At 28.7% G+C, this 27,761-nt stretch overlaps 1 protein-coding gene across 2 annotated transcripts in view; it reads left to right on the top strand.

Annotated features, from left to right (window-relative positions):
* The window catches only part of LOC123301697 (GTPase-activating protein CdGAPr), a 90,074-nt gene that overhangs the window by 3,421 nt on the left and 58,892 nt on the right, over positions 1-27,761 (top strand). For both annotated transcript variants that reach the window (XM_044884560.1, XM_044884559.1), the window contains exon 2: positions 21,590-21,624. The gene's annotated coding sequence lies outside the window, so the exon portion shown is untranslated. The remainder of the gene's footprint in view (positions 1-21,589; positions 21,625-27,761) is intronic.

Below are 27,761 nucleotides of genomic sequence, written 5' to 3'. Positions count from 1 at the left end.
AACTACATCTCTAATCGTTAAATGGGTCCGGTTTTTGTATTTTTGGGGTTAAAATGACTCTAGAAAGTGATTTTTATCCAAATCGAAGAAAATATAATTTTCCCGATTTTTTGCAATTTTTTTAAGGGGTACCCCTTTGAAAAAAATCGAGAAATCGCGAAATAATTTTTGGTCCCGGAAGTCGATGAAACTTTGTGTATAGGTCAATTTTGACACAAAAAGTTCAAAAATCTAGTTTATTTAACGATTGAGCAAATAGTTTTTGAGATATTGTCTAAAATATTGTTCGAAATGCTTTAATTTCGGATCGGCTCTGGAAATATCTCGAAAATACTTGTCTAATTATCTAAATGAGCCCGATTTCAAAATTTGATTGGTTCTAATAACCTTAAATAATCCATAGACACGATAATTTGATTGATTTTGCGATTTTACAACAAGTTTCTGAGGGTTCGACTGAAGAAATTGCCCCGGAATATAACCCTTTATATACGATTTTAATCGATATCTCAGAAATTAGTCGCCCAATCGTAAAATGGACCTGATTTTTGTATTTTCTGGATCAAAATTACTCTTGAAAGTGATTTTTATCTAAATCGGAGACAAAATAATTTTTCCGATTTTTTGCAATTTTTTTAAGGGGTACCCCTTTGAAAAAAATCGAGAAATCGCAAAATAATTTTTGGTCCCGGAATTCGATGGAACTGTGTGTATAGGGCAATTTTGACCCAAAAAGTTCAAAAATCTGGTTTATTTAACGATTGAGCAAATAGTTTTTGAGATATTGTCTAAAATATTGTTCGAAATGCTTTAATTTCGGATCAGTTCTGAAGATATCTCGAAGATACTTGTCTTATTTCAAATCAGCCTGATTTTTATATTTTTATTTTCTACTTACCTTAAATAATCCATAAATTTTGATATAGACTATTTTATTATAAATTTCGTAACGATTCTGAAGGTATTTCGAAAAATATGCATCTAATCGTTGAAAATTGATTTAAAGTTAAATCCATTAAACGCATGGATTTGTATTTTTTCAATTTTTTTTTTGCTTTAGCTATGTGACTTTTCTTGTAAAGATGTAAAAATATAAACATACTGATTGTCCTTGAGGACAATTGCTTTATTATAATAAATTATCGTTAAAATTTTAACTATACATTCGAGAGTCGTTAAGCATATTCGAAAGTGATATTTATAACTTTCAAACTTTCAAAGGTATCATTATTAAAATGCTTTTAATAAATATTAAGGTAGTTATAGAGTTCACTCGTGAAATAGCTTTTCTTGGGAATTCAATAATTGATATATAAGATTCATAAAAGTATTTAATAAAAAATAAGTGAAAACAAATAATTGAGTTAATTGTCGAAATACTCTGTGTAGAAAGTATTGAATGCCTGTGCCTTGCATTATTTTTAATAAATTAGTAAAGTTTCGAAAATCAACATAATTATGGTGGTATTTCGGTTGTCATTTGATTGATTTTCGAAAATTTTTGAATGTATCCTCTAGAATTTTTTTTTTCAACTTTCCAATCATTCTGAAATGACTATCAAATACTACGAGTCCAGACCTAAAAAATTGTACGTGTGATTCAATTAATTTTCGCAATCAAAATAAAATTCAATGTATATTTCAAATGTTTCCTGTTTCGAAATCAAAAATCTGTTTATAATAATTTGTGTGACCACACACACGTATTAACGTTGATAGAAAAACGGGATACGATATAATGAGAAAGCCAACAGTTTTTAATATAGAAAAGGTCATGAATACAAATGAAATAATTTGTTTAATTATTTTTTTGATTTAAATAATAAATTTCTTAATTATAATATGAAATGAGAAAATATAACCGATTGAAAAATTAATGCATTATGTAGTATACAGAATGACTTTTTTAGCTTGACATAACTTGCTTCAAACAAAAAATTATCATCCCGATCATCCCGATGTTGATCGAAAAGTAACCTAATCCTAAATTTGCAGCAAATTAGTTGGACAAAAATGAATTTTAACGATCTTCCCGTTCAGAGGATGTTGACTTACTGTAATGTATTAATTACTTACATTTTGCATGGTATTACATTGAGTTATATTGTTCTTTTTTTATTAGAAAACTTAATGATAACGAGTGTAAATTCTGTGTTGTAAATTCATTTTTTTAAAGTGTAAATTATACATTGAACGTCACCAATTGGCAGATCACATATTAATACGTCATCAACTGAGAGCGCCAAAAGACTGCGTTTAAACTTCTCAAAATTATACTGTATTTTAAATATTTTTTTTACACTTAATTACTTAATTACTTAAAATGAATTAAAAATATTAAAAAATACATGAATATTCCCTATTTCTGATTCACTCTGTAAATGTATAATGTTTATGCGGGTACTCCATTATACTGTTGTATTGGATATACGGGCGTTAGATTATTGATTTTTAGTAAGTGGAGGAGATAGAAGTGTAAGCACTTTTTTTTTATAATAAAAATAAAATTATTTCTATTGTTCATATCATTGTGAAAAAGGTATTTTATAAAAAATAATTGATCAAGTGTGATCGTATCATTCAGGAAGTTAATATTACTTTTTGTTTACGATTTCAAGTGATTTTCTATTCTCTAAGTCTCTTTATTTCTATATAGGATCCCCCCCCCCCCCTTCAAGTAATGAGCGCATTCGAACAATATTAGTGGTTGTATCGACGTTTCATTCTTCTTGAGCTAGCTTCTCGATTAGTGTCATTATAATACTTTATGATTAGCGAAGTTCTAGAAAAAAAATTTTACTACAAATTTTCTCTGCATTGGAAATATTCAAATCTACAGCAAGCACAACATTGGTAATTTTCAACAAGGCGTGGAAGAATATATCGCCGATCTCAGTGTTCTCTTCTTGGACATCCGCCTGCCGAGTGTTTTCCCTCTGACTCTTTTAACCCTTTTTGACATTATTTTAATTCTTAATCATCATCTTCTTACCTCTCAACCTTCTCCGTGACCATTCCACTGCCGCATATTTTTTGACCCACATATTGACTGTACATTGATTCTTCTAGAATTTCTAACTGTCTCTATCCCTCCTTAACAATGCTTTTGCCGAATACGTTTCACTATGGCCTCTTTTATCCTTCCGTCTGTCAAACTCTTTGTGCTTGAGCTAGACCGAAAAAATAAATTTAAAGTCCAGTCCAGTAGGGTCCAGTGGACTATAAACTTGTCTTCAAGAAAAATATCTTTTTAAAAAATTGCTTTTACTGGACAAATTGCCGGAAATAATTGACATCTATTACCATCATGAATGAATTCCAGGTACCTTTATAAGCATACGTATTTAGCAGCTGGATATTTTGAATATATTACAAAAAATAAATGTTTACAAATTAGACAATGGCATACCACGCACGAGAAGAAAAAAAAACAGGTGGCGAACAATAAGAAGAATGCAACGTTGCATTTTAATTAAAATAACAAAACACATGCTGTTGTTTTGTCATCATCATCATTGTTATCATGGAAGTAATTTTTGTGTATATTAAATTCCTGATAGCTAATTATTGTTTTCGCGTCGAAAAATTGAAATCGAAACTTTTGTGATATCTTTTTGTTTTAAGGTGACAAAACGAAAAATGTTCGTGTATCCGTAGAATCCGTTTCATTAGATTAAGGATGTACGAGCGCCAGGGAAATTTTGGAATGCTTCATTTTTTTATGTGAAGTTAGACTAAGAAATCAATTTGTATTAAACAGTAAAGTGTAGCAAAGTTTTTAAAGAATTCACCTCGTGAGTTTTATTATATAGAACCTACGAGGTGTGGAACGTTACAATATTGATCGACACATTTAGATTTCAGGTGGAAATATAAATTTTTTCTAATTTCACTTTTCAAATTTTGTTTCACTAGCGGCCAACTCACTTAACCAATTTGGTAGAAACTTATTATTTAATAATAAAGAAATTTGATTGTTAAAATCGCTGAAAATGAATATAGTAACAAATTTTTTGGCGAAGTTATTGGTCTGGCCTCAAGAAGCCATCTCCACACGTCAATTGTTTATTGTTTGGCTCTTTAATTTGATCTTCAACACAATATCTCTTGGTCCGTTTCTAAGTGGATTTTTGTTGAGTGGTTCCATTCATATGTTCGTGTGTATGTACTTAACGAAATATCTAATATGACGTCAAATATTTATCGATACCACCAGAATGAGTTTTAATTAATTTTTATTATCAATACAAATAAATATTGTACAGTGAGTGCCAGTATGTGAGATAATGCATTTAATGTGCCGAATGTAACAGTATACAAAATTTTTGATAACATATAATACTTATTTTGCGTTAAAGCTTTCTCACTTAGTGTACATTTGTCACAGATTCAATTCTGTGAGAGCGCAAGCTTTCTAAGTACATGAAATACTACTCAGAACGAAAGGTTTCATTTATTTAAAAAATAGGTTGTGTCTAATCGCTCTGGGATCTTAGTCTATCTGTATCTGCTTTAATACTATAAATTGAAATCGGGAATCATTTCGAGGCATCTTTATGATAGCTGAGGGTATAAAATAGACTGTGTAATAGAATACTAACATTATTTATTATAAAAATTAGAGTAACATGTCACTTAATATGCAACAAAACAAAAAAAAAAACCAGAACAATAAATTATGAATTGTGAATAATAATTATATTCAATTTTTTAAGGACAAAATCATCAAAGATATTTAAATTTATAAAAAAAATAAATGCTATGCCAGTATGTTTGTTGGTTAAAAATTTTATTTATCTACGTGAATTGATCGTATAAATAAGTAGTAATTTTGTACCGGTTATTGTTTATAACCGAAAATGACCAACTAGTGGAAAAAATTGACCATTTCTGTATAATTTTAATATACTTATCCACAAAATTAACCTATCAAATCTCGTCTTTTAACCTTTCATCCAAAAAATACACTTGAGATAAAGGAATCAATTTATTTGATCAGGTGTAGACGCTTGTAATACAGAAAATGATTTCTTTACCTCATATTCAAGATTGTATACGCGGTGAGAAATTTTTTGTGGAAATCACTATATTAGTATCTGTGTGGATGCCATACTGTGTACTGTATTGAAGTAATAGTATTCTGGTGGATAGCCCTATTTTTACGGTATTATTCCTTATGCTAACGTAGATACTATAGCATCTGTCTCTATGCCATACCAGCATTGTAGTAAATACCATGTATTGCTTAACGGATACATGACGTTAGCGACAAACGCTTATGTCATAAAGATATTCATTTTATTTTCACTTACAGAAATTCATATTTTGTCTAAAACAATCTAAACTTACAATTTCAGTAAATCCAATATTTAGAGAATGAAAGGATATGTTTTTTGGATAAAAAAAAGCCCAAAGCTACCGAAAAGTATCAAATTTTCGACTAGCAAAACGAAATTTAATATTAATAAATCGATATTCACGTATTTAGCCTAAAATGATCTGTGGTTATTTTTTAAATGTTGATTATTTTTGCGTTAAAAATTTTCTTCGAATCTATTAATCCGAAATGCCTCAATAAGCATTATTGAGGCATTTGAACGGCAGCATCACAATTTGTAATATATTAGCAAGTTAGCGAAAAAATTTGAGAAGAAGGTCCTTGCTGGCTAAGACCATAAACAACCAAAACTCGATGGAAATACAGTACTCTACTAAACGACCCAAAACTATCTATCTTTCTGTCATAACAATATTTTCATGAAACAAAGTTTCTGAACGTTTACTCGTAAAAATCCTTTATTGGCTAATCCACTGACAATTCGAAAATTTTGCTAATTTGACAATTTGTGAAGTATTGTCTTGAACGTGTAACAAATTATCTCAAATTTCGTATTCTGGTCGTTTTTACCATTCAATGAGTATTTTCAGTGATAGAGTATAAAAAATATAATTCAGACAGACACATATACGCATAAATTATACCTCATAACATCATTCATTTGTGCTTATTGAGAGTAAATATACTATTGTGGTTTCATTTTAAAAATATACTACGTTATATAATATGTATATTTATATAAAATTGTGCCAATAAAATTATGAAGCGTACAAAAAAATTCCTATCTCGTTACGGTCATGAGAGTGGTTTGTTTCTTTGATAAATTCATTTTTGATTTAGAAGAATGTCTATGTGGTGATAAGTGGGTCAGTATTTTTATTGTAAAAATATCATTAGTTCGAAAGTTCTTTATGTCATTGTGTGACATAAATAGTATACGGCATACGCGTATTATTTATTTTTGGTAATTTTCATACCAGAAATATTTTATTATAAAAATAAGTCAAATATTATTAATAAGAAATTTTTTTAGTTGTGGCGTTTTGGAAATTCTCTATGTTCAGCATTCGTGTGTACATCAGCCCAGGTTCTCGATGAAAATGGCGATAAAGCGATAGTCTGAAAATAACATTGATTTAATGGTAATAACAAATGCTATCCCATCAAATTTACCGAAACTAAAATTGATATTTGTTTCTTTGAAGAATCACAATACAGACACAGCTTTGAAAACAGGTAGTCAATAAAATCAAACCCTAATTTTTCTCTTGTACATTCGATCAAATTCACGTAGAAATACTACACGTTTAGAATTGTAGAATAGTATAATAAAATAAAAATATAAAGCGGAAATTGTTTTCAAAACCAATCATTAATCAATGTTATATATATCAAGAGTAAAAGGTATATTATATACGATAGAATTCAATGACCCCTCTCCATCCTCCATCATGGTGGATGGTGGTAAATACATTGATGAAAATTGACTTCCTTTATTATTGTACCGAAAAACTGCCAAGAACATTTCTTAATATGATGTTACTAGCTCGACTCGTAAGGAATTCGCTCCCATAGTTACCGTAACCCGTGGATATCCTGTACCCGTGGCTAAAAGTGGCTAAATTAATATTAGAACATGCATTAAAAATAGTAAGTATTTCTAAAGTATAAGAACATGTTTGCCTAATAAACTTATTATTTATTTTTTAAATTTATGATATTTTTCCGTTCAAATTATTTGTATAGCGTGTTTTTTCCTAAGCGATACATTTTTAGACAGTGAGTATATTTTTTGTCAAACCTAGACTTGAAAATCAGAGATGAATCATGGAATTTGATAAAAGAATAAGGAAGATAAGGTTAGGACAGAAAACAACTTGCTAGAGTTATAATACATAAGATTATGTCTTCTTCCTCTTGGAACAATATAAACATTTACTTTCTAAATATATATAAATGTATACTTGAAATACCATTTAAGGTCATCACTTGAAACGTACAGTTATTCTTATATGTAATTTGTGAATTGCACATAAATTACAGTTAAACTGTGAAGTGTGTCAAAATTTTCTTTTTTTTTTCTTGCTTTAATGGGTTACATATACAGCTGAGACGGATAAAAGTAGGATTATGTTTAAGAATCGATTTCATTTGATAATGTATCGAATGCATTGTGTCTGAGTTTTTGTCCTTAATTCCATAAGAACAATGACTTCGAGTCATTCCCGAATCGATTTCGAGTGGTTAAATAAATTCAATTTTCATGACTTTTGTGCTCTACTTACTCTTAGGAAATACAAAAACCGAGACAAAAATTTATTTTCGGATTTGTTGCAATTTTGTAAGTTATCGGGTTTCGATTTGAATAAAAATATCTTTGTTCTTTTATTTGTCTAAAAGTTCTGTATTTAAATTAGTGTACAGATTTCTGATAAATCACATAAAACTACGATTTATTATCCAAGAAAATTGAGAAGGAATTTTGAAAGAAAGTTTTTGTGACCACCCTAGTAATTCATAACGAACACACGGTCTATTAAAGTTTTGTCGTTGTCACAAATTATATCAAACAGCCCGCGTCCATATCTATCAGAATATGTTTTATATGTTTGTCTCTGCACTTCAAATCCGTTAAGAATGATACATAATAAAATAAATAAAAAACGTAAAAAGAAATAAAATAAAGTTGTGTTAAAAAAACCACTTCATCTTAAAAACATTTAAGATTATATTGACAAACATACAAACAAACACACAACAATTGAACATAAATTACTTTATAATATTTTACAATCTTGATTGTTTTTCAGTAAATAAATCATACAAATCCATATAACTTGCTCTTAATGTTCTTCATTTTTTTATTATTTATTTTATAATAAGTAACATTTTAGTCATATCAGTGGTACTCAATCTAATAAAAAAAGTAATTCAGGGCGCCCGCGTCCCGCTGTTTTTGTTTATAATTTACTTTTTAATATATTTTGCCGGCAATTGGTAATTTTAATTTTTAAAGGTTGGCGGCAGGTCAGTTCGTATAGTTGCTAAGCCTCTAATGTACGGAACGAATGTAGAGTTTTACAAAATACAAATAAAAGTTACAAAATAAAAAATCCCCGAAAAAATTTTCGGGTACGGAACCTTAAACTTGCACTTGAAACATATCCAAGAACACTCTCCATTCTATTACCTTTTTCCAAACTGAGCTGATTTTGTAGGTCATCGCCAATAGTTTAACTCGCACTTGAAAATAAGCTAAAAACACTTTCCATTAAATTGCCTTTCAAAGGAAACAAATATCAAAATCGGTTAATTCGTTTAGGCTCTACGATGCCACAGACAGACAGACACACACACATAGCGGTCAAACTAATGACATCCTTTTTTTGTGTGTTATAAAATGTTCGAAAACTGATTAAAAATTTTGTTAAACATATAAAAAAATGTAGAGTTAATTTTGTCTTAAAGAAGCTTAATATTGGTACAAAGCGTTCAAAGGATTTCTAGAAAATTATATCGAAAGTTTCTCAAAAGTAAGGTCCTTGTATATTTCGACTTAAAAGAAATTCCTAAAAATATAGTATAAATTTCGGGATTTGTGTAGGTTTTTAAGGCCAGACTTACATTAAATATAACCGATCAATCTTTATTCTCCCCGTTTGATTTCGTTTGCATAGTTTAAGGGAAAGCATCCAGAGAGTCTGACTGGTATCGTATCAATTAGGGTCTTCTTTGAAGTTGGTAAAATGGATATCGGTAAATTAAACGAAATTTTAGGACGCAATAATTATAATAATTACTGACCAAATCCATGAATCTCCTTCATAGAAGAAATTAGTTTGCTTTTATTCAAAATGATTGCAATAATATATTTTCATAAAACTCGATTAAGAGCCGCTTTCCCTAGAAGATTTTCTATCTACATTTTGATAAGCACTGTTCTTCTTGATACAAATAAAGTAAGGAGAAATCAGATAAACTTATAAAAATGATATTTATATATATGTTGAGTGTAGTTGAATTATAAGACAAAAGTGACCATTGACCGAGTGGCCTCATGTGCATTCTTAGTACAACGTAATCCGTTTCAATCCGTCCCGACAACATTATACAATTTATAAACGCTCTGATGATTTCTTTATTTATTTCTGTGCTGCACAAGTTTGTTTAAAAGACAAATTTTTCGTGACGTACATTCTAATTCAACCGAATACATTTTGTATTAATAATGTCGTTGTAAGATGAATTCAAATGCAAACTTCTATATCGTTCAAAAAAACATATTTTCCCGAAAAAATTGTTCATAGAAATATAATCGATAATTTTTTTGATTAAATTTTGTTTTAGTTCTTCTAAAGAGGGCAATGAAGTATAGAGTTGGACAAACAAGAACCCATTAATTTTTTTCAAGTTATGTTTTACTATATGTTAAAATATATAAAAAAATTAGTAGCGCCGTAGCTGCGTTAGCCAAGCGAATTCTCTCAGAGTTTGAAAAAATAACAATGGAATACTGCAATTTTAATTTTTATTTCGAAAACTAAGCGTCTAGAAGAAAATCACATGAGTACTTTTTTGCTTAAAACTAATAAGTACAAAAAAATTTTATTTTGAAAAAGTACAAAATTTTGTACTGAATATTCAAGAATAATTCAAGGATACATTTTATTACCTACGGAACTTCTACTTAAAAATCAATTTTTTTTTTGTTGAAGTATGTCTGCACAACTATTTACACAAACATTTGATAAACTTTTTCTTGTAAGCTGTAAGCTTTTAGTAAGCACATACATAAACATATATCGAAATTAGAAACTATAAATTTATTCTCCAACAGCTTGATGTTTATAGGGGTCCCTAGATACAGAACAGGATCACAATATTTCTATTCACAGTGTTTATGTTTCTTATCGAAAAACGTCCGTTGCTTACAAAAGTATTATAAACATCAGTTATCACAGAATGTTGCAAAATTATCCTTCAGAATTCATTAGTAGGACAAAATTGTATTTGAACAGTTCTGAATTGTATGAGAAAATTAATTTCCAATACAACATAAAACAACTGCAGAAAAAAAAGATTTTTATTATTATCAGCTTTTATTCAACTTGAAATGTATGTATGCCTGTCCGGGTGGAATCTTAACTTAATTTTGTAGCAATCATTCTCAACCGATTAAGCTGAATTTTTGTATACACATGGTAAGGCAAGTGGAGCCCTGATTTTCCCATCGCTTCCACCACACATACCTTTTAATCTTAAATATGCATGCCTTTTTAATCTTAAATTAAATATACATAATAATAAAAAATACCTTTTAAGAGCAAGGTTTTATTGTACTAAAAAGTAGGAAATAATTTTTTTTAGTAGTCACTCATACATGACTATTTGTAAAAGTTTGAGGCGCTCATTCCTCAGACATGTTGGCTTTTTTAATATTCTTACACCTTTTTTGTTTTTCTAGCACGACCAATGCGAATCGGACTTGAGTACTGAAGCGCTTTTTGAATTAATATCACATACCTTACAATGTGGTCTTTTCTCATGCTTGTCTATACTCTATAAGTTCCTGTTCTTGTTCGTAATCAAACCAGGTTCGTTTGTAAGATGTGTAGGATTAGTTATTTAATATTACGTAGAAATATTAACGTTAACTGTTCGACTGTGATATTTTGCAAAATAAGTTTACCTACTGTAATATGTGTTTGAAATATTTTAGAATATTTTACATAAAATGGACTCGTTCATTACTTGTTTTTAAATGGATTTTTATTGATTATTATGCACTCCATATAACCTCTTGTAATAAACTACGAAGAACCTATTGATTCTTCTCCAAGAAGCATGTTTATAGCTGCAACCTCTTGATTGTTTTCCAAGAAGCATGTTTATAGCTGTGCCCTTACTTAGGTGGTTCTCAGTCTCACTTCATCAGCTGTTCATTCCTGAATCTTCAAGCCCCTTCAAGAGGCATTCGAGGTCGAAATTGGATTGTTTGCTTATATTTGGCAAAATATACGTTCAAAAAGTAAAGCAACGAAACATTAGGTTAGGTTAGGTTGTATTGGCTGTCCACAAAGGCCACACTTAAGCTACGAAACATCCAAGTTTTATTCGAAGCCGAACATGTAGTGTCAAACTTAAGTAATTAATGCCATTCAACAATTATTTACACATCTGTGCTGTGTGATTCTTAACACCTAAAATGAGCAAGCACAACTCGTCTCTATCTTTCTTAATCATCGAATTGAATTACGTGAAGAAACCCACGTCTATATATAAGTCGTTATCGAATTGAATGACTCATCTGTATATTTTATCGTTGTCTATTCGAATCGATATCTACAATAATAATATTTTTTTTTACAAAACCAGATAGACTATTGTGTTATTCACAATATCTGATGATGGTGTTAATCATAGTCTGAGAGCTGACAGAAAACATGTTGGGTTTTTAAATATTTTATATGCAAATTCGTTTCAAAATATGTAGATTTAAAAAATCATATCCACTTTTTCTTTTGGCAAGCTTTCTACGACGAAGTGTCCGGCTCTAAAAACGTTGTATTAAAAAAAATAATCTTTGCCATTGGCCAGGTACAACAATTGAAAATTTCCAATTTTTTCTGGTTTTGAATACAGTTTTAAAACCTGAAAAATTGAAAATTTTCTATTGTTGTACCTTGTAATGATAAACGGCTGTTAAACTGGTTAATAAAAAAAAAAGTTTGATTTGTCTGAACTGTACGAAGTGGTGAAATTTTCCAAAACATTTTTTTTCTTAAAATTGAGGTTATGTATCGGGATACCATCCTTTAAATTTACCACCCTTTTTTATGATCATAAGTAACATCCAGAATTTTAACTAAATTCCTTTATTTTTCGAAAAGTTTTCAGAGAAAGTTGAAAATATGAGATTACAACCATTTTCTTGAGATTTTGAGGTTATTTTGTTTTTTCCGGCCTTATCTTTATCTTGTAAACCCGGGCCTTCACCAATCTTGATACTATTGTGGATAACAAGATGCTTCTCAATGTACTGACGATCTTGCTTCTTTTTTGAAGCCTGTTATTAATTTCAATCTCTTCATCAGCATTTTCCGCACCTCAGTGTTCAAAATGTGAGAAGAAAAATACCTAACTCTCTAAAATGTTGCCAGCTCTCGTACCAATAATTTACCTAACGAATGTGTAAAAATGCCTTGCACTAACCAATAAATTTTAAACTAGACAGCTCATAGACTTAAGCATAATACAAAGACAAAAACAATGATAAGTGATTGGTGGCTACTTCATTGCCTAGACATTACGTTATAGGTTATACCGTTAGTTAATAAAACTACAAACTGAATATAATATGCATTAAAACATTAACCCGTTTTTGTATTACCATACTTGAATAAGCGTCAAATCGTTAAATAAACCATAATAAACTATATAAATCGTAGAAAGTGATTTTTTATTTTTTTGTTTTTATTTTTTGACTTTCTATAATATATGCTTAGTTTGCTGTAGACATCGATATATAAACAAAATCATAAAATTAATATACCTACACAATCACACTTAAACACAACACAAAAAGTTAATTAATTTATAAGTGAAATTTTATTTTTTTTAATTTTGTGTTGTTGTTTTGGTATCAATAAAAAATTAATTTGCGAATCTATTAAGCTGGTAATGTAAAGTTCATGCATGTAAAGAAATAAGTACGGATATTATAGCGTAAAAGGTTTTTTGTAATCTAGGTTTGGTTTCTTGGTTTTTAAGGTTGTAGGTACCTTGCCAAACACCAACATTTCTTATATTGATATCGTTCACAGGATAATCTTACAGTTTTTAAGATTTAGAGACCCTGGGGTTTGTAATATATGGAGGTGCTAGCAATACTTATATTTTAAGGGTTTCAAGATTTAAAGAATAATTCAATATTTATGGTTAATCGGACATTAAGGCTATGTATAAATAAAAATATGAAATTTAAGTGCTAACTCTTACGTAGGTAAAAAATAATTTTTGGAAAAAATCTGACAAAAGGTTTTCATGTAATTAATTATTAAAAATTGGAATTTTAATATGTTGTGGACAGCAAATGTTGAACGAACGTATACATTTTCGATAATGTGATTCCTCTCCACTCTTTATAGGTTAAAGAGTAAGAAACTTTTACAAATTCAATCTCGTACAATACTTGTCAAATTAAAAAAAAAAAAAAAAAACAAGTGAAAACAAACAATTGATTGAGTTAATTTTTGAATTACCATGCGTAGATAGTGTTGATTAATCAATCGTTTATTTTATTTTACATCATATAAGTCAAGAAAGATAGTCACTCTTACACACAAAGTAATAAGAGTATCTTTCTTTTAACTTCCTCACTGCACATAGTAATAGACAAACACATACATGTATACTTTGATACAATACAATACATGTATACATACTATATTTTATTCTAATCTATTTTGCGCTTTCACGGATAAACAGTGACGTTTCCGAAAAAATACTTTAAATGAAAGTTGTTTATTTATTATAAGGAACATTTTTTGCATTTAAACTTTTGTGCTATCTCTAACGGTTCACAAGATGGGTCCTACGCACCCAAGACCCAATTGACCTCACTCAGCTGGAGAACTCTTTTCGTTTTTGAGTTCGCCTTGACAGACGGACGATAGACAGATGGAAAGGTAGCAAATTCAATCCATTTTTCCTAAATTTCTGTTAATTGTAGCCATTTTGGTATCGTATATTCGATATATTTGTGATATTGATCAGACTATCTCTAATGTTGAGGTCCTCACTTCTTTTCTAAACTGGAAGTCCAGAAAGTTATTATTCATTGTAAGGTTTTTGTGATAAAATATGCCGAACGAACGATCTTATTTCGAAATTTTTGATCAAGTTAAGGAGGATCCCTCACTAGTAATAGAAAAAAATAAATTAGTAGAAAATGATCCAAATTTTTAGTATGTTGTAGTTAACGATACATATTATTACATCAAAAAAAAAAAATTTGGGTATCTTATCGATCAATTAAGAGAGTAATTAATTAATTAAAAATACACTAAATAACATAGCATGATATGAGGATGATTATGTTATTTAGTGTATTTTTAATTAAGAATTACTCTCTTAATTGATCGATAAGATACCCAAATTTTTGTTTTATACAATAATATATTTCGTTAACTATAACATTCTAAAAATTCGGATCATTATCTACTAATTTATTTTTTTTCTATTACTGGTGAATCACCCTCCTTAAGTATAAGTTTGGTCTAGTTATCTTAACTGCTTTCATTTATAAATTATTATCATACCTACACCTTCAAATTAAAATAATTAATAAATGGGTATTGTAATTTCCAATACAATATATTATATATGCATACATATAACGCCGCATTATTTTATTCTATTGATTTTGATTCCTATTTAAATTTATTTATACCGTATCGTATTATTATTATTATTATTATTGTTACACATAAAACTGTATTATTGTAAAGTACTGTAGTCATTCATAATAATTAAATGACATTAAAACAATAGAAATACTCTGAAAAGTTAATTATAAATAGTGTTATTATATGATTACGGATAGTACGATCAACGCTGTATATGTACGGTGATTGTAATTAAAACAGCTAACTGCAGCCGTAGAAAATTGTGGTTTAATGTGTTTATTACGTGTAGTAATACTAATCATGTATTTATAAACAGTATTAGTCGATCCGAAACTATTCCTGGCCGGCAAAACGAGGTTTTGTAAAATGATAAATAATTTAATTTTTAATTTGTTTTTATCTCACTACAGTTTTAAAATTTTGACTAGGATTTCCAATTTTTTCGCAATTGTTTCGAAGCGTGTAGAAAAGTATAATGCATAAGCGTGACTAACATTTTATTGCAAGTGTTAGTCTAGAAGACAAAAGAATTTTTTCGGGATGATAAGCTGCAAGGTAATGCAGTGAAACCTTAATAAAATGTAACTCAATATAACAGCTTCCTCGATTTAACAAATTCTTCGTAATTCCCTTGAATTGTTCACAAGAGTCAATGCAATATATATATATATATACCTTTACATTGCGAGCAACCTTTTTATAACGAATTTTCATCTATTAAAAATGGTGGAAATATTTTACTATAAAAAAAAGTGTAAAGAATAATAATGCGCGAATTTTATCAACCTAAAACCTTTATATAACGTTCCCACCAATATAAGATTCCGCGACAGGTTCCGAGACGTTTTTTCGTTAAACAATCATTGTTGTTTAATGGAAAGTATTGTAAGCACTGTTGCTCGTCACTATTGTTAAAGATTTGAGTTACAATGACTCAGAAACATAAGAGGTGTTTCTTATCAATCGCAGAAAAGTGAAACATCATTAGTTAACTCTTTTTAACAAATTTTAGGCCAACCAAAGCTCAATACAACAAACCTCAATTTAACGAATTACTTGATATAACGAATATTTTTTACTTGTTCCCTTCCGATTTGTTATATCGAGATTACATTGTATTTCAGAAGTGAGTTCGTTTTGACGAGACGTCCAATAAAGAAAAGCGTATTGATTGAGGTTCTGAAGTACTGACCTCAGTTTTTCTTTTAAATACTTTGAAAGCTTTATTGTTTAATCGAGAATACTCTTCAGACAAATACTTTATACTTTTAAAACTTAATCAAATTATTTTAAAACTTTATAGAGATATTTCAAATGATTGTTGATCGGAAGTTGTCAATCATAAGATAAAACTTCCGGCATAAAAGATACGTACACTCCACCGTTTAATGTCTTATTTTAAAAACATATTTCTTAATAGATTTTTCCATTAATACAATTTATTGATTTTCACAATTACGCCAAGAACATTAATTTTTTTTTAAAGAAATTTCAATTTTGCTAAAAAAAATTTGGTTTTTATTATTACTTCCCATCGCGTTTACCAGATTTTGATATACAGTGTGTCAAATTAAGTCGGCAGGTGTTAAAAATAAAATTATAATAATTTTTTGCATTCGTATTCGACGCTTGTCGAGATATGTTAATTTTTGCGGATGAATTGGCTTTAGTTTTTACAATAAGCTTTCTAATTGGTGAAGAACAAACAGGAAGATTAATCAATCTTACAGATATCGTTATTCTTATTAAAATTTAAATAATTTAATTATATTTTTTTTTTGTTAATCCATTTTAATCATATCAATATCTTGCTATGAAATGGATCACTTTTTCTGACCGATATTTTTTTTGCACAATTAAAAATAAAAATTTACATAATCAATAATGATTTTTAATTAAAATAAAAGTTATTAATTGAGAGTGTTAATTTAAAAACAAAAATAAAAAGTTTATTTGTTGTTATCATTCAAATGACATACATTCAAACATACTGTCTATAAGATGTTTCAGGTAGGATCGAGTCAAGAATTTTATAATTTTATCGGTAGGAATTATTAAAAATAAATCATATAAAAAAATGAGTTTCTTTTGGAATTTTGAAATGTACGAAGTAAAGGAAACCAAATAACTAAAAGTTCAAAAGTAAGTAGTTCATTTGCGAGCAAATAAGAAGATCTGGACCTATCGCCAAAAATCTTTCCAAAATAAAGGTTTTCCTGTATGATTTTGGTCCATAGCATAAAAAATATTCGTCCAATCGTTAAATGAACCCGATTTTTGTATTTCTTGGGTCAAAATGCCTTATAAACCGACTTTTATCATTGTCCGGAACAGAAAGTTGTTCGTGATTTTTTTGATTTTTTCCAAAGGGGTACCCCTTAAGAAAATTGAAGAAAAATCGAGACAAATTTTTTATTTCCAATTTTGTTAAAACTCGTTACACAAGGACCCAAAGTTGAGTTAATTTTGACCCAAAAATAACAAAAATCGTGTTTATTAGGAAATTGGAAGTAAAGTTTCTGAGATATCGGCAAAAATTTTGTACGAGGAACGATAACTTGAATCGGTTTCAGGAAATATCCTTGAAAAGTGTTGTCTACTACTTAAATTAATTGGATTTTTGTGATTTTCAGACCCCAATTATTCTAGAAAATTAAAAACCTGAAGCAAAAATATTTTTTTAAACCCTTCACAAAAAAATTGGTACAATTAAAATCGTAAACATCACCAAACTTTCGATTTCAATTTGGATCAAAATTTTAAGGATAATTAGTACCCAAAAAACACATCATTTTTTTATTTAACGTACAGTTTTAAAGACATCGCTTTGGTATCAAAGAAAAGTACGATTAAGTATGGTAAATCGAAAATGATCAGAGAATACGGGATAATTTTTCATTTACTGAATTATGAATTATTAAATATTTTCGATAACTTTTATTGCTCCTGAAGCATTCTGTACTCGAGAAAGTAAAAATAAAAAGCAAATAATAGAAATATGATTTTTAAAATAGACATAAAATAAATACATATTCACAAATAAATAAATCATCATTCACCACCTGACTGATTCCTTCAATGAACCGTCTTCTACCTTCTGTGATTGTGTGATTGTCATTGAAAATAAAAATTCATTAATTTTATTTTTGATCTCTGCTGGTGGTATTTTTTTATGTATGTATTGATAGTGTCATTCTGATATTGATAATTATTATTTTGGCAAATACATTTTTTTTTTAAATTAAATATTTGCAAAGCTTTTATTGAACCATGTGAATGGACGAGTGTACTTACTGTGTTTTGTTGTTTTTAGAAAGCAAACATTTATTTTTATTTATTGATTTTGATTTTATCACTTTTGGATTATCGATGTTTTAAATCATAGGTTAAAAAAAAATATGAAAAATTAGTAGCACAGTTCTGTCAATTTGTGTACTCGCAAATTTAAAAAAATGATTTTATATCTGCTCCAAAAAGCTACTCTCAATCGCAAACCTTTTTGCATAGGACGATAGAAATTATTTGTATTTTTAGAGTTATCAAAGACTAATGCACTGGAAAATTATCAATAACTAAAAATTTTAATATAAAATTATTTTTAAGAGACAAGCTTTTATTGTACTAAAAAGTATAAAATAATTTTTCTATGAGTCACTCATAAACAATCTAAAACATTTTTTACAAAAACGTCAGCTTTCGGAGAAAATGCGACTTAAAATTTGTCATTCTTGCATATAATTGAAAGAAAACACACTATCTGCTAAAATGCTTTAGCCCAAAGTTGTCAAGGACAATAGAATTCGCCTGTGTCTATGACTTTGATCTACAATTATCGATAAACTTTAAGCTTTTTTTTTTCGATTAAATGTAGTAATGTCATATTCTTAAGTCACATTTTCTCCGAAAGCTGACGATTTTCGAAAAAAATTGTTTAGATGAAAAATTTTAGTTTTTAATGAGAATCAACTTTCTATTTTAAAGTGTTATTCTATCTCTTACCGTTTACATAATGTCTACCATCAAATTCAACAACTTTTGTTTACTTATATTTTTTCAAAATGTGCTTCAAATCTTTCTGATCAAAAACTTTCATGACCACAAAACTTTTTAACGAGTAGTTTTCGAGCTACGGACGATCAAAGCCACATATATATTTATAGGACCTATATGATTAGGAAAATAGCTTTCTATGTAATTTATTCAAATCTCCCCGAAAATGTTCTTCGGATTATCTCTCACTAACCAGAATTCATCTATAAGTACCATAATAAACTAAAAATGTTGCCCTAATAAAATATCTTCTAAATCTTTTTCCATATTTTCCGATCACTCTGTAATGTTGACTCAAATATAGAAAGAGAAATAAAAATAAATTAGAGCAATATAAAAATGTAAAAACATACACTTTAGAAAAATTAAAACATCGAAATCCGTGTGGTTATGTGTTACAAGAGAAAAACTCCTTCAATGTTTTTAATCTTCATAAAACGTATTAAAATAATTTTTCATATACCAGAGAGAAAGATTTATAAAAAAAAAATTGTAACAAAGAAAAAAAAGTTTTCTTTTTAAAAGAAAAATAATAATGTCGAAGAGACCATACATGTAATATAGCGTATAAAGTAAGTATATAAAGTATGTCTGTATAAACCAAACCGCTTTTGATAAGATATAAATTTATGGGGGTATGAGATTATGATTATGATGATGATGTTTCCTGTAATTCATTCTATAGGATAGGATGACGTTTGATAGAACAATACCTAGTAGTTATAATCATATATGTGGAATATAATGCTTTAACATAGATTTTATATTCTGAAATATTAGTACAGAATGTCATTCAGAGTTACACTACGTACAGAAAGGCTTCTTCTTTAATTCTTACATGAGCTTTCCTTCTCAAAGTTCCGGAAAATAGGGAAGTAAAGCAAAAAGTCTGAAAGACAAGCTTTTATTGTATCAAAAAAGTAGAAAATAATTTTTTACGAGTCATTCATACATGACTATTCATAAAGGCTAAAGGTGCTCCGAATCATTGTTTAATTTTATATTGTGTGCCTCAAGCTTTTACGAATAGTCATGTATGAATGAATCCTTCAAAATTATTTTTAACCTCCGAACTAAAAAAGGAGTGTTATAAGTTTGACCGTCTGCCTGTCAACGGATGAATCGATTCTGATTTTTTTTGTTTCGTTTGAAAGATAAATTATTGGAGAGTGCTCTTAGCTATGTTTCAAGTATCCGAAAAAACTAAAAAATTGGGGATGATCTTCAAAATCGGTTCTGTTTGGAAGAGGCTTTAAGGAAAAAGTTAATGAAAGGTAGAGTGTTTTCTTAGATTTGTTTCAAATGCGAGTTTAGGATTCCGTACCCGAAAAATTTGATGGAGTTTTTTCAAATTTTGAAAATTTCACTTTTTGGGACAATATATATAAAATATGATGGAAGGGATGGGAAAAACCAGCCATACTTACCACATAAATGCATTGTGGTCCAAATTAAATGTGTATAGAAAATTTCAGTTCCATCGGTTTCAGAAATTTGCTTCAAAATTAAGTTGCAAAATTCCACCCGAACAAACATAGTGATAATGATTACAAATTGGCGTGGCAAGTTTTCTTGATACATTCTGTATGTAGACGTACTTAACTATTCTTTTTCTTCTAGTAAACGGCCAACTACAACAAGTAAATGACGTCTGGAATTTGTCAGAAAAATTCCCGGCAAGTATATTGTGTATATATAATATGTAAACTCATTCCTATATTAGAGTTAGCTAGTATAAATAATACCAAGTGTTCACTGATAAATCAAGAAATTGAAAATTCAGTTGGACTTTAAGCATTTTGCATTCTCTCTTTCCGATAAAATGCAAATTAGACTGTGTACGACTCCTAACGTCAGATTCATAATTCCTTGTAATACTTGTTAGCTACGCCCATAAACTACCCGACTCAATTCCAGTCTTTTTAGTATTCCTCCCTCTCTTGGTGTAGCCTACCGTACTCTTAAACTCCCCACTCGGACGAAGCGTAGTTTTTTTACAATTTCCTTAAACACTGGCATTACGGCATTGTTAGAATATGGCGTTCATAAAGTATAAAAGTACCCATTGTTGTATATCAAGAAAATTACATAACTTGAATTCATTTCCATCTTCCTCTGACGTAGCTCAGAGCTTTTGAACTAAACCTCTCCCTTTTTTGACTGGGTCACGTGATTTATGAATGCTCCCTAATATGCACTTACTTTACTAGACTCTCATATGTAAGTCTTTGATCGATTCATCTGTGCAGAATCTTCAGTATTGTAATGGACAGTGTAATGAACAAGCGTATACCTTCTGTTTATTTTACAATATACCACTATAAAATGAGATACGTTATTGCATACCCTAACATAAAATTAGCTATTTACAGTGAACACACTGTATAAACAGTTATATTCTATTACATATAACTTTATCATATTTTCCGTAGAAATGTAAATTCATGTAGACCGCCGTTGAACATAGACGAGATTTTAAAATTTAATATTTGTAATAAAATTTTTTCCATGTAGCGGTTAAACAAGGCTTTATTTAAACAATAACTTGACTTGAAGTCAATTACTTGAATAGATCCCTCCTATTTTTCTATCTTGTCTTGTATGATCTGGAAAAGTATATTACACAATAATTTCATTTTTCTTTATATTTTTTGTATAACTTGTATGTCAAGATTGTAATCAAATTTTGTATTTTTTTGCAATTACAATCGTATCAAATTTCTCAGAGAAATAATCAAACAATAACATTTGTTTAAATTATTTATTAAAATTTTATTTATTTTTATTGTTTCAGGTTAAATCAATAAACATGGTTTTTTGAAAACAGAGGTAAGTAAAACTGAATTTTATCTAACAGAAAGCATGAACAGATTTCCAAGAAATGTAGCATATTATTTGTGGTTGGAGGTTTTCGGAAACATCCCTTGAACATCCCTTGGTTTGACCATCTTTCGTATTTGTAATGTTAATACTAGTTAATCAAACCTGAAAAAAACTTCTATCTTTCGAAAATAATTTGGAAAATATCATATCCTTAGATTCTAAATTTTAGCCGAATAAAGCTGATATCTAGAGAACTACTCTCCCAAACGAATTTTACCCAGTGGCATCGTTTTCGCCAAGAAAAACGGTCTTTTCAGATTTCGAAACATTTCTTTTTAAGCGTCTACTCCAAATTCTAAATCAGAATGAGTGAGAATCAATCGAAAAAAATAATTCGATTGAGATTCCAATCATTTCTGTTCACAGTTCAATACCATTCGCTCCGATTCCATATTAAGAATGGAATTTTCGAATTCCAAATTTTTTACTACAGCGGCAACCGTAGGTAAACTTTCTGGCGCTCCATCAAGTGCGGTACATTTTGTTGTGCGTGTGATTCATCCTAAATTAAACGTGGGTAACGAATTACACTGTTTTGCAAAGATTTGCAATCAATCGTTTGCATCCAACATGATTTTATTTTCAATTTTTGTCATTAGATTCATGCTTTTTGTTTATTTATTTTAACTAAAAACTCATTGCTCGTTTAATGACCCTTTTCATTGATATTACTATGTGTATAGTTTTATGAATGATTCAGAAGTACCTATAGGAAATAATCAATTTAAATTTACAATAATGTATGACCTTAAACCTTTTCGTTCACATCACAGGAAATGTGTACGCTAATAATAATCTAATTAATACACATATTTTAGTAATAATCCAAACAAAAGCATTTCTTTTGTTATTCAATTATTTTTTATCACTTCCTTACAAGAAGGATTCATCGTATCATAAAGATTTCCATAATGGTTTGTTCACAACATATTTGTCAGTTTCAGCATCCATGTCACGTAAGTTTTCGAATAAAAAAGTCGAGTCCCGGTTTATTTAATTTCTTTTTTAAATGAAACACGTTGAGCAATTTTATTATAGTACTTTTTTAGAAGAGGTTAAACTTCTAGTTTGGTGACTTCATCGTTATCTCGGAAGTGACCACTGAAGTTAGACAACATTAGGCACAGTCAGTACTTGATAGGCCTGTAACGAAATTATTTTTTATTTCTGTCTATATCTCTGCCTGTCCTTTATTTAATTTCTGTCACTATACCATACCAGCATTGTAATAAACGCTATGTATTTCTTTCTGTGTAGAACTAGCCAGCATTACTAGAACATTTCTATTCAAAAACAGCACTTATCGAAAAAAGTTGATTTTATTTTTTCCGATAAACAGAACGGTATTTTTTTTTTTTGTGAAATGTTTATTTTTGCTTTTCAAACATACAAAATTTTATAAAAATATTTGTGTTATTTTTACAATATTTACAAATGAGATTAAATGTCCTTCAATCTAACATTTCTATTATACGCATTTGACATTGTTTTGTGTTTGCGTTAAAAAACATTCAATTATGTAGGTGGTAGGGCGTATGTTAAATAGATTTATTTTATTAATAGATTAAAAAAAATGTAATCTATTATTAAAATAAATGATGTATGTTGTAATTAATCTAATCTATTTCGAAAACATACGATTTTCGATTCGTAGTTTTAAAAGTAATGATTCAATAATAATTTATTCATTTACTCTTTTCGAATAAATTTCAATTAAATAATGATTTATCAACAAGTGAAAACAAACAATTGACTGAGTTGATTGTTAAAATACCATGTATAGACTGTGTTGATTACACTGTCACATACACATACATACATGTCTCACATACATAACTGATATTTCGATATAATACATACTATATAAGTTGCGCCTAATTTGCGCTCTCACGGGTAAACATTGATATTTACGAAAAAATTTTTCAAACTAAAGTTGTTTATTTTTTTATAATTATCATTTTTTTCCATTAAACTATCTCTAACGGTTTACAAGAACCATTTAACCTATTTTGCCCATTTACGAACTCGACCTCACTTTTTATGTCCTGGGCTCGCTGTAAAAATTTCAACTTGATATCATTTTTCGTTTTTGAGTTATCGTGTTGACAGATGGACGGTCGGACAACCGGAAATGGCTTAATTAAATGATTCTATGAACACGTATACCAAAATTTTTTTCGTAGCATCAATATTTTTAAGCGTTACAAACTTGGGACTAAACTTAATATACTATGTATATTTCATATATACATGATATAAAAATTCGTAGCACAGGAGCTGCATTAACTAAGCGAATTCCCTCAGACATTGAAAAAAGAACACATTTTTCTTAATATCGAATATTGCATTTTTAATTTTTCAATAATTTTTATGTCGAAAACTAAGGATCTGAGTTTTTATATGTCGAAAACTAAAAACTGATCAAAAAATACAATAATATTTTTATTCTGAAAATATTCAAAATTTTGTACTATTGATTTGTTCATTCTTTACATTTATTTCGATTATTATTTCAAGCTGTATTCGCAAAACAAAATCACGGACATAAAATATTTGTTGTTAATGCTGACAATGAAGCATCTACCTTGAAATATATAGTTCATCAGTTTGTTTATACTGCAAACCATTGTTTATATCATTTTTATACCGGTTAGCGTTGTTATCAAACGTGAGTTGTGTTTAGTATTGAAAGATAACAACATTGTAACTTGTTTTGTGTTGAATTATTTATTTTATTTATCATTTTTATATATTTTATTAATTATGTATTATATCATAAAGTGAACACATTTATATTAGAATGAGATAACATGATTTTATATCATTTATTACGAAGTTTGTATTTTATACACATATAGTACAAAGTTTGAACCCAATTATTTGATCGGTTTTTACGAAAGTCCTTGAACTCGGAGAAAACTGCAACTAAAAGAGGATTAAAGGACCCAAAATCGTAAAAATTACTGAAATATCAAAGATGTTCTTTTTATACTTTATTTTTCAGAACACCAAAACTCAGTGGTATTCAAAAACTTTAAAATGTGTTAAGTTGATGTAAAAAGAATCAGGCACCTCTTTTCCACTGAGCACTTTGGGCATGAATCCAGACCTCTGCGAGTGGGTCCCAGCCTACCCTAAAAAACCTTTTTTTGAAGTCGTCGTTCCATTGTTCTTACTTTCTTATCTTTTCCGCATTTTTGCAAGCTAGTGTAATTTCTTTAACTTGATAAAAGCATTTTGCATCTTACATTATCAATAAATATAAATAAGTTTTATAGATTAACTTTTTTTCATTCATAATTCTTAGAAATAATATGTTACAGATCATTAATATTAAAAATTAACTGTATTTCTTTTTTTGGAAGGTGAACTTTATTGGCGCCATCAATTTATTTCATGGAAAACTTTGAAACATTTTATCATTTTTCAAGCTTTTATTTAACTTGCAATGTTTGTGTATGTATGTATGTTCGGGTCAAATCTTGTAACTTGATTTTAAAGCCGTTATCCTCTTCCAATTGAGCCGAAATTTTTCATTCGCGTTTAGTTTGGGTATCAAAATGCAGCGATGAATAGAGAAGAATACGGGTAACATACGCTTTTATTGTACTAAAAAGTAGAAAATAATTATTTCTATGAGCCACTCATACATGACCAATTTTTTTAAAGTTTTTGGCGCTCTGAATCATTCTTGATATTTTAAATTGAGCGTCACCAGCTTTTACAAATAGTCATGTATGAATGACTGTAGAAATAATATTATTTTCTACTTTTTAGTACAAAATAAATCTACTTGTAGTTTAATAATAAAACGGAAGTAACCCTATTTATTAATATTATTTATATATGCAACAATGCTCTAATTATAGTACAAATTGAAATAGTTCTAGTAAAAATAAAATAATAAATTTTCCGGCTAAAATCTAAAACTAATTAGTTATGGAATTTTTATTTGAAAAATAAATCGCAAATGAAATAAATTTTTATCAGTTTCATGATTCAACACAACCAATTTTTGTATAAAGAATATTAAATAAAAATTTTGTTTTGTTGAAAAATGTTTATAAATAAATAAATAAAATTTATAAAAATGCAGACAACATTTGAAATAGAGCAAATAAATACTAGAATGCCATGAATTTAAAACAGGACGAAAAGAAGAAAAAAAACATACAATTGACAGAGTTAATTGTTAAAATACCCTGTATAGAAAGTGTTGAATGTCAGTACTTGTATTATTTTTTATATTTTAGAAGTCAAAAAACCAACACTATTATGGCGGTCTTTCGGCTGCCATTTGTTTTCGAAAATTTTTGAAGTTATTTTCTATAACTTTTCTTTGTTTTACGATAATCTTTCACAATACCCACTACTTGAAGCTGCCTGCAAACTTCCAACTCCTTATTTTTTATACTTTTTAGAGGAAAAGAAGACTTAAGTTTTGATTGAAACCATGATGTTTACGAAAAACTGTTTCAAACAAAAGTTGTTTATTTTTTTTATACGGAACATTAAACTTAAGTTCTGTCTCTAATGGCTTACAAGATTCAATTGACCTATGTTAGTCAAACTCGATAAATCTTTTTGTTTTTGGGTTATTGAGATCACAGACAGACAGACGTATGGACAAACGGAAATGAATTAATAAAATGATTTTATATTAACTCCTATAGCAAAATTTGGTTAATAGTATCAATATTTCTAAGTGTTACAAACTTGGGACTAAAATTAGTATACCTAGATACATATTTCATATATAACAGGGTATAAAAACGTTTCGAATATTATTATTTTATATGAAAATGTGGAAGTTGTTGGTTATGTGACGGTGACGTTTAGATAGAATAAGAAATATTTCATCGTTTCCATTATGTATGGATGTGTTTATATCTTTATGTGTTGTGTTTCGAGTTGAGCAAGTGAAAATTTAAATTCGGTTATTTTATTCCAGCTTTTTTTAGTTTTTTCGACGGTACGTTAGTAAATACTCGACCAATGGTCAAATGAATCCGGTTTTTGAATTTTTTAGATCAAAATTACTTTATATACGGAGTTTTATCAAATTCCAAAACAAAAAATGGTTTTCGATTTTTTGGATTTTTTCAAAGGGGTACCCCTTAAGAAAATTGCCAAAAAATCGAAACCAATTTTTTGTTTCTAATTTCGATGAAATTGTGTACATAACGTAATCTTGACCAAAAAATACAAAAATCAAATTCATTTAACGATTGGATGCATAGTTTCTGAAATATCGTCGAAAATTCCATAAGAAAAGCTTTTTCTCAGATCGATTTCGGGAAATTTCTTATAAGATATTTGTCTTATAATCAAATAAACTGGATTTTCGTAATTATTGGGCGCTTATTCTAGAGAATCCAAAAAATGAGACAAAAATTTGTTGTCATTTTTGACTACCTTTGCGTAAAGTTAACGCCATACTCCGAATATTAATGAAGCAAGTGCATCCATGAATATTACCAAATATGGCTTCTAAATAATACAGTGACAAATTCTATGAATTTTAATTTGTCTAGACATTTAATATAAGCACATGATTTCTTTTGTTCTTGCTTACATAACGACCACATGAATGGTAGCGGGTATGTTGTTGAGTAACTACCTATGATGTAACATTGAAAACATCTTAACGGTGTGGTCGCTTCGGCGTCAGGGAAATGTATGTTTATATTGATTCCTGGACAATATCAACATTTACTTGGTTGTATATTCCTTGAAAACCAGTTTTTTTTTTAAAGTAGGAAAGATATAAAAATTATGCATGCTATAAAACAAAAAAACTTCTTTTGTTAGAAAAATGTGGAAATCGTTTTTAAATGTTCTTTGATAGTACATCCATTTAAATGTTCCTTTGTCTAATGTAACGTAAAGCTATGTTTCTGAAATAAAAGCTTGGAGCTGTGTTTTTTGGCAAAACTTTCGACCTATTCTTCTCATTAAACATATTAGAAGGCTAAAGAGCTTCAAATTCAAATTTTCGGAATTGGTTTTCCTTGTGTCGATTGGTTTTTTTGAGCACTTTTACTTTCTGAAAACCCACTTAAACAAAATAAAAGAAATAATTT

The sequence above is a fragment of the Chrysoperla carnea genome, chromosome 5 (genome assembly GCF_905475395.1).
Source record: "Chrysoperla carnea chromosome 5, inChrCarn1.1, whole genome shotgun sequence".
NCBI classification, from domain to species: domain Eukaryota; kingdom Metazoa; phylum Arthropoda; class Insecta; order Neuroptera; family Chrysopidae; genus Chrysoperla; species Chrysoperla carnea.
This window is presented reverse-complemented; position numbering and strand designations above follow the sequence as displayed.